General features: G+C 48.4%; 1 long non-coding RNA gene across 1 annotated transcript; it reads right to left on the reverse strand.

Annotated features, from left to right (window-relative positions):
* Window positions 1-2911: 2911 nt before the first annotated feature.
* Window positions 2912-5794, reverse strand: LOC140621158 (uncharacterized). Its single transcript, XR_012020889.1, has 2 exons — window positions 5594-5794; window positions 2912-3301 (listed from the first exon to the last, which is right to left on the reverse strand). It is a non-coding gene; the product is annotated as an uncharacterized lncRNA (long non-coding RNA).
* Between the last annotated feature and the right edge of the window lie 3632 nt (window positions 5795-9426).

Here is a 9426-nt window from a genome sequence, read left to right on the forward strand (position 1 = left end):
TTTGGGCTGTTTTGGTTGTTGGGGTCTTTTTTCCCCCTTCTATCCTTTTTTTCCTAATTTATTTTTACTTTTATCACTTTTATTGTTTACTCAATTATATTTTAGTTTGTTGATATTTGCTTTCCTTATTCTTGTCTAGCGTTGCGTTTCGATTCCATTACAAAGGTCAGTTCCTCAGGTGAAATTTGAGCTGATTTTCTTTGGAGGCGATTTGGACCAAGGCTCTCACCAGCTTTTCCCAAATGTGAGCCGACCTTGGGACACCTTGACCCCACGCACAGCAGTAAGGCCCACAGGCTGCCGGGCCTGCCAGCCGCCTTCTGCTGAGGAGAGGCTCGTGGTGCCACCGTCCCCCGCAGGCCACTGGCAAGCAGAAGTCAGCTGTGGGGAGCTTGGCCCAGCGCCTGACTGGGAAAGCGACGGCGGGCGGTGAGGATCACCGATGAGATGCAGCAGGTCTCCACCTTGCAGAGACTCCCCCCGCCAAGCAGGAATGGTGGAGGAGAGGCTCCCCCCAACACAGCGAAATACCAGGGGGGCCCGACGCTGAGGACACTCCTGGCCTTGCTCAGCAGGCGCTGGCGGAGGCGCTTGGAGCACCTAGTGGCTCGTGGCAGCAGGAAAGGGAAGAGGCAAGTTCCACCAGGTGGTGACTGCTGTGCAAACTGTCACCGGAGGCCGGCTGTGTGCGGAGACTTGAAGGCAGAAAACCTGCTCTTGGAAGCTGACAGGAACATCACGATTGCAAACTCTGGCTTCAGCAACAAATTCACCTTTTCCAACAAGCTGGACACCTTCTGTGGCAGGGCCCCCAAGCTGCCCTCAGCTCTCCCAGGGGAGAACCGGGCGGAGTCATCCTACACACACTGCTCGACACTCTCCTGCCTTTCGAGGGGCAGAACTTCAAGGAGCTGGGGTGCCGGGACCGAGCAGGATACACCACATTCCCTTCTAGCCCGTGGAAGGTGGAAACGCGCTTGAGAAATTGTCCATTCCCATCCCAGGAAGAGGCAGGTGGAGGATACTGGGAAGGCTCCACGGATTGCTGTGGGTCCCGAATCTGAGGGCCTGAAGGCCTGCGTGGAGCCACTCTGTGACTATAAGGACCCTCAGCAGACTGGATTCGGGGTGCCCGGGGTTACACATAGGAGAGATCTAGGACTGGGTTATGAGACCCGAGGGTCCGCAGGCCCCGAAGCCTGAGCCTCCGGGGGTCTACCCAGCAGCAGCCCCCCTCCCGATCCCCACGGCCAGCAGGGGTCTCTGCCACCTGCCGCTGAGCAGTTTCAGCGGCCTCCCTGCCCGCCCCAGCCGCTAACCCAGGAACCCGGGAGGAGCCTGCAGCACGGCCCACGTGCCTGCCAGCCCTCTCCCGGCCCGAGAAGACCACCCTGGCCCCGCTGCCGTCACCAACCTAACCCCAGCACAAGTCAGAGCCGGAATTCCGCGCCCCCCCCCCCCCCCGCCCGGGCCAGGCTCCACGCAGAACGGCAGAGACAACCTAAGCCAGCCAGGGCCCCGGCCCCAGGGCCTTTGCTTCTGCCGCTGTCCCCCAGCGCCCCTCCCCTCCCCTGACGGGGAACCCAAGGCCGGCGGGCCCTCCAGGCTGCGCCCCTGCAGAGTCCTCGCGAGGAGCCACCGCCCAGCACGGCCACCCCCACCCAGCAGGTCGCTGTGCCCCCCTCCCCCCCCCCCCCCGCAGCCCGGCAGGTGCCACGCCCTGGGGGGACCCGCCTTTCCAGGGGCCCCTGCGAGCGTCTTCGGGAAGTTGCAGCTCAGGTCTCCAGGCCGGGTCTTCGGCTCTTCGAGCGCCGCCGCCGGGAGGAGCCGGACGGGCCCGAAGGCAAAGGCGGAGGCGGGAGCCCGGAGCCCGGGCGGCCGCGCTGCGGGTGGAGGGCGGAGGCGCGGGGGTGACGGGGGCCCGGGCGCCGGGGCCGGCCGCGTGGTCTCTGCGCCCCGCGGGGACGGCCCGGCCCTGGAGGGGGACAGACACGGCGCTGGCGAGCGCCCGAGGCCGGGACCGGCCGGGCCGCCCCGTCGCCCCCTCCCCGCCGCGCGGGAGCGTCCCGGGGCAGAGCGAGGGCTCCGCGGCGGGGCGGGGCGGGGCGGGCCCCAACCCTCCCAGGGCCTCCCGGGCCGCCACCCCTCCCCGACCTCCCTCCTTCCCTCCCAGCGGCCCGGCCTGCCCGACCTCAGCCCCCCACCCCCGCAGGTGGGCACCTGCCACCCCACCCCTGCCCGCCCTCCCTCCCCAGAGCGGGCGCTTCTCCCCAGGGTGCTGCCAAAGGGGTGCCTTCACCTGCCCCACCGCCCTCCAGGGCTTGGAATGTGGGGGGGACCGCAGGGCTCCCCTGGGGTCCACTGGGCTATTTGTCTCCCTAGTGACAGGGGCACTGAGCATTCTCCGCCCTCGGAGACTTTTGAGAGCACCCACTGCCCATCGTCACCCTCTTCCCCTTGGTTTGCGCTGATCTGGACACCCTCTCGTTCCCACACAATGACCTTGTCTCAGCCCACCCTGCTACCTCATCACTCTGCCCCCCTCACTGCCCCTTCCGGACAATGTGGCCCCTCCTTGGGCTGAGGGACAAGCAGGGCAAGTGGCTTCCCGTCTGCTAGCCTCGCTGCTGGTGTCCGAGGGAGATGTGGGCGCTGGCTGGCGGTGGCCCCTGCATCCCTCAACTTAGTTCTCTGCTCTGTTCTTGACAAATAAGACTCGGCTCTAGGGCTCCTCTTCCCTCCAGTGCCTATTCCTGCCCTGTGGAACTGTCCAGATGCTCCAAGGGCTCCAGAGGGCAGGGCTTGGCTCCTAAAGGGGGGGGGGGGAGGTGCCCCAGCCAGGGCCCCAGCCCACCAGCCTCCCTCCAGCACTTAGCTTCTCCTCAGGATCAAACACAGAGTAAAATGAATGTTTGGGTGGGGGGAGTGAGCCTGTAGGCCTCTATAAGATTTTTAATCTCCGAGGAATGGGAGACATTGGAGTTTTCAGAGAACTGACATAAACTGACTAATATTTTAACAGGATCCCTGTGTTTGGTAAAGTGTTTAGGGGACCAGGGCAGAAGTAGGGGAATACCAGGGAATATTGCCATAATCCAGGTGAGTGGTGATGGTGGACTGGACCGGGGTCATGGGAGCAAAGGTGAAGAGGAGTGTGTCCCTGTGTCTGGCAGCTTGTACCTGCTGAATTAGCGATCAGGGCTTGATTTCCAAGGGGCCTCAGGCAGGGCTCTCTCTGCCTCCCAGCCCCAGTGTGGCCTTCCGTCCTCTTCTATCTCTTCTCCTGGACTCCCTCTTCCAACTAATATCAGAATATCAAAAAAAAAAAAGAAGATCCAAGTAGCAGAGCCCAAAAGTAGTCTAAGATGCAAATTAGTAAGTATAGAGCTAAAGGAGAGATAACACAGAGGAAGAGAAGGCCCTCCTCAGCTCAAGGTCTCACTTGTAAACAGAAACCAACTCAATTGATCTCAACAGGAAAGGAATTTATGATAAGGATATTGGGTAGATCACCAAATTGCCAATGGGCTCGGAGAGCCAGGTTCTATGAGACACAGGGTCAATGCCCACTACCACATGGCACAGCTCATCAAGGGTGGACACCCCTACCACCACCAACAAGCTACAGTCTCTACAGCTTGCACCACCCACCTCTCTAGCACTGCACCCGCATCCGTCCCACCCCAGCCCTGTTGCCACGACTGCTCTAGAAACTCAAAGCAAGTAGAGGCTCCAGGTGCCTACCTCTGTGAGTCACTGGCTCCTGCCTCCAAGTCAATGCTAGTCACCTGACCATGCTATAGCTGCAAGGGGCTCTGGGGAAGCCAGCGTTTATCATTGTCATCTCCCATTGTGGGAGGCCACCTCTGCATCCCACTATGACTTATAAGGTCGGGGAAATACCAAGCATACAAGGGAGTGCAGGTGCTAAGCAGACTTAGAAGAACACACGCACAATTGTCCATAAGAAAAAGTTTATCAGATGGGGACCAGCAAATCAGTCTGGTTATAAAATTACCAGACTGATTTCCTTCTGTGGCTCTAATCCACATACCAGAAGGAAAATTCAAGAGAAAAATCATTGAAATGTCCCATTCTTTTAGTAAGTGATTCAGTCTCCTGAGAAAATTACCTTAACTGATTAACATTCATCTGATATTTGTTTGAATATTCTTGACAACATGATAAAATTTTTATTTTAAAAATGTTTGCATGGGGGGCACCTGGTGGTGTCAGTTGAGCAGCCAGCTCTTGGTCTCAACTCAGGTCATGATCTCAGGGTCATGACATCGAACCCTGGTCGGGCTCTGTGCTCAGTGAGGAAGAGTCTGCCTGAGATTCTCTCTCCCTCTGCCCCTCCCCCCTTCCACTCATGCTGTCTCTCAATTAATTAAAAAATTAAAGTTTGCCTGATATAGATGTATCTATATATACATACAGATACATACATAGAAAGAGAGAAAGAGAACATCAGAACCCTATCTTTTAACACCCACCTTGATCCATCTAGAACTAGACCTGAATAAACTCGTAGAATTCCCATGTATCCAAAAAAATTGGGGGTCTTAGTTTGAGATGAGTTTCTGCCACTTGTACTCAAGAGATTCTAGAATAAAAAATACATTGTTATTGTAAGTAAATATTACTGATACTTAACATTTGTTGATTCTATTTGGACTACAGACATCAAAGGACTTATGTGAGAGAACTTTAATAAACTTTTATAAAAAGCCTTGAAAAACTAAAGTGATTATAGATTTATTTTTATAACCTTCATATCTAAAGCTATGACAAATTTTATTTTTTAAATTTTCCCATTGTTTTTAGTTTCATTTTTCCAAATGAGTGTAGGTAGGCCACAAGCATGTTTAACAAAAAGAAGAAAGAGGTCCTGATGGATTTTGAAAAAAAAATTATTTTTAAGTTTAATATTTTTAAGCAAGACAGATTCCATTATTCCTAGAAATGAAGTTGTTTTGACATAGATTTGATGGTAGTGTGTGAACGAAAGAATAGATTTTAAAACTTAAGCTATTTATAACATAAAAATGAGGAAGATTAAATTGGTGATTTAAATAAATATAGTAATGGCATAAAATTAAGACTCAACTAAGCATCTGAGTCTAGCACTGATGCCCTCTGATCTTTAATACACACACAGCAAAATAGTTACTCTCTACGGGTTCTAGGACACTAGATTAAACTTAAATAATGCAGTAAAATGTGTGTGAGAATTTAAGACACTTCCCACTAATCATGGACATCTACCTCCACCCCCTCCTCTAGCTCCACTGAGAAAATAGTAAAGGGATTGGATGAAAAGGTCAAGCCACAGAGAAGTGGCACAGAGATAAGAGCATTAACATGTGGGGAGCAGGTCTACAGATGGAGGCGGGGTGACTTTTTTGCAAAAGTGAGTGAGCCTGAGCCCAAGCCCCCAGCGACAGAGCTCCTGTGAGCAGGCTCCTTCCTGCCTGGGGCACTTCTCAAGCTCTGAACTGGAGGTCAGGGACCCTGGGGGTGGGGGAGCACGTGGGTGAAAAGTCGGGAGTCCCTGGAAGTGTGACTACCAAGTGTGGTTAGAAGCCCATACCTGCTCCCCACTGGCAGAAGGCTGGAGGCTTACTCTCTGGAGCTGTTCATTGAGCAAAACTCTGGACTTCAGGGACCCAGGCTCTCCATGCAGGCAGTAAGCTGTGCTGAAAAACAGGGGAACAAGTGAGCATCCGCACACCAGGCAGTGGGACCCCCGGCCCCCTTGAATCCTGCTGGGTAATTTAGGGTGCAGCTTTCAGACTATCTCAGACCACCTTTCCTTCCTTCTTTCTGATTATATTTATGTTTTTAGACATTTAATTCCTACACACATACAATGTAGGAGGCGAATTATATATATTTATATTATATATATAAACACAATACATCTATAATATTTTATACTTGTCTAAGTATTTTGTGTATTACATTTGTAAAAGCTTAAGAAGTGCAATGTGAATTGCATGTTCTGCATGTTGGAACACTTAGAAACCATGAAAGACATGCTTACGGGACATCACATATTCAGGAGTCTGTGAGGTGAAATTCTAATGATTGAGATGAACACAAATACTTCAAATAGACAAGAATGACTGATTCTGCAGAAAGTGAAAAAATGCTAAAACTAATCAAAAAGAAATGCCAAAAAGTCAATGTGTAGTAAGGCGGAATATAAAGTAGATCATCAGTATGAGCTTTCCATGACAAGGCACTGAGGCAAGTGCTGCACAAGAGAAGGAGTATCATAGTGTTTTACTAACAGCTATTAGGATCTGCTAAAATGGCATGTTAGGTAGGATATTCGTATATAAAAAGCCTTGAAGATGCTTGAATATCTATTCCCAGAAATTCCTCCCTCCCCACTCAGAATGCATTTTCCATGGATTCTTTCAAATTCCTAACAACTTCCCAACTGCACATCCATAGCACAATGCAAGGCTGTCTACTCATCCTTGGATGGTTGAGCTGTGTATTTTAAAAAGGAAAAAAAAAAAAAAAAAAGAAAATGGCAAGGATACTCTTAGCCAACACAAAATCAAAGAAAATAATTCTCCCGGACATGAATCAAAAACCTAGATATGCACAAAACAGTGCTTTAAAAAGCCACTCTATAGAAGTGGGGGAAAACATTCTGCTGACCATGTCATACTAAAGACAACACAAATCCAGGAAAAGCAGAAGAGAGTCATGATAAAGGTACCAGTGAGCAGTGAAGCACAAGCCAAAATGTTTGACCACCCTCCCTACAGCTCAAGAGGCAATGTGGCACTTTAAAAGGGACTGGCATGAGTGTAGAGGCCCAGACACCCTCAAATGCTGCACAAAATAATAAAAAATCATTTTCCCTAATAAATTTTTAAGCTAGATAGTGAAAACAAGTTGTTTCTGTACCTTCTCAGGCTACACTCTCTTATTTGAGAGTCTGAGTGCTGGATAAATAGTAAGTAGAGCTATCATTTACTGTGAGCTTCTTAGGGGCCAAGTGCATGTATGTATTACATCCTTTACTAACTCAACAAATATTGATCGGCTGTCTTCTGAAGCTGTAGTTATGAACAAAACAGACGCTATGCCTACCTTCCCAGAGTTTCTGGTCTGTTAACTTATAGAATGAGACCTTACACAGGATGGGAGAAAATGGGAAAGTCCAGACTGAGGAAGGAGAGAAGCAGAGAAAAACCACTGTTCAGGCCTCCGGAAGTAGTCATGTGAAGGGAAACAGAACTTGCCAAGAAATCACAAGAATGGCATCTCCAGCTGTTAAGAATGGACAGAGATGGGAGCTGGTGAAGAAGCCCGTGGAAGGAAGGCTATTGCCTCTACGTCAGATGGTGATCCTGGGGTTGCTGTTGGTCAGCAGGGCAGGCAGAGAGGAAAAAGAGCTGGTGGTAAAACAAAGGAGGGCAAGGACAGGCTAGAACCATAGATTGGCACATGCCCTGCCTCTCACTGCCTCTGGGCACTACCTGGAGGGTAGTTTCATTACCTGGCTGTGTTTCACTCCCACCTCCAGGCGGTGCATAGGCATCGCTTTCTGCCAACTCCCACATGAAACCATAAAGACTGTGTAGCTCCAGCTTAGGCCAGTTGACATAACACAAACCCAGCACTCTCCTACCCCTTCTCAAATTGGAATCCTACTCACCTCTTTTAATCATATTTAACTTTGAATAGCAAAGTCTTGCTTCCACTGAACATGATGCAACTATTCCAGGTACAACTGAAAACACTCTAACCTTCTCCCAAAAAAGAGATGAAGTCCATATGTCACTTTCTCTTTGGGGAATGCTCATTTCTTTTTTTGCTACATGACACTCCCCTTTTAAGAGCCTGAGAGAGACTAAACTACTGCTAACACATCTCATGTTCACTAGTAGGAGAATGGGAAGGTGAAAAAAAGTTGGTGTTATATAATTTGCAAGGTCGGTACCCAAAATAAGAACCAACCCTTCTCCTGCAATTACTGAATGATTTCTGATGGATGTCCACAGCGTGACTGGCTTTCTAGACGGCGGTTTGGTACCGCACCAGTGTCCTTAACAGCCGCTTCCAGAGCCAGCAGGACCGCTGAGGAAGGACCAAGTCTCCACCTCCCCATCGCCCTGCGGCCTCCCCGCCAAGTCCGTGAGCCCAGATCAGAGTCCCAGCTCCAGGGACTCTTGCAGGAGCTGTGGGAGGTGTTGAAGTGCCAGGAAAGACTTCTACACTACAACCCACCAGTTTCCTTTCAAGAACTTCAGGGTAATGAAATTACCATGAATGGGTAGCTTATAGTAGTTTTTAAAAATGGAAATAACCTAAACACCCAATGGTAAGGGGGTTGGTTAAGTAAATTATTGTACTTCCAAGTGATTAAATCATAATGCAACTATTAAAAATAATGGTTTTTAAATATCGAATGACAAAGATTTCCATTAGTAAGTGGGAATAAAAACAGACACCTAAATTATATGCACGGTATGAGCACATTTTTGTAAAATTATGAATGCAAAGGAGAAAAAGGTTGAAAGTACTGACAAGTATCTATATTGAACTGGCACAATCACAAGAAGTCACTAATAATTTACAGAAAGGAATTCACTGTGAGGAAAAAATAGAATAAGCAAACTGAAGAAAATATTTTCAAAACATAACATCATTTTTTAATACATGACCAATTTTTTGAATCAATAAATCTTAGCAATCCAATAGAAAAATGACATTTAGAAAAGAAAACAAAACTGATTTTTAAGCATATGAAGTGTTCGATCTTACTCAGAGTAAGAAAACAAATTAAAACTGAATCCAAGTACCATTTTTCAATCTATAGCCTTGGCAAAGACCAGAAAGTTTAACACATTAGTTGTCAAGAGTATAGGAAAGAAGACACTCTGATATATTGCTGGTGGGGTAAAAATTGCTAAAAACCTCCATGAAGGGAAATAGGCAACTCAAAATTTTGAATGCATGTGTCATTGAATGCAACAATTATACTTAAAGGAATTTATCCCACAGTTATATTCAACTGTGTGGTAGTGATATACTTGGAAGACTATGCACTGTGTCATTTTTCATAATAGGTAAAAACTATAAACAATTTAGGGACTGGTTAAACTATGGTACAGCCATACAATGGGATATTCTGTGATGGTTAAAAATAGTAAAATACCTCTTTCACATGTCTGTATGGAAAAATCGCCAAGATACATTACACAAAAAATTCAAGGTATATAATGGTATGGTCAAACACTACTATTCTGTAAAAATAAAAGATATATATGCACATGTGTGTATAAACTGTGGAAACTCCCACATGCTTTTGTGGGCATATACCCTCTCTGGAATAACATAAATTGCTTTCCTATAATGCTGAGGGCAGGGTAAACAAGTTCCCAGTAGCTAATTAATTCT

The sequence above is a fragment of the Canis lupus genome, chromosome 29 (genome assembly GCF_048164855.1).
Source record: "Canis lupus baileyi chromosome 29, mCanLup2.hap1, whole genome shotgun sequence".
NCBI classification, from domain to species: Eukaryota; Metazoa; Chordata; class Mammalia; order Carnivora; family Canidae; genus Canis; species Canis lupus.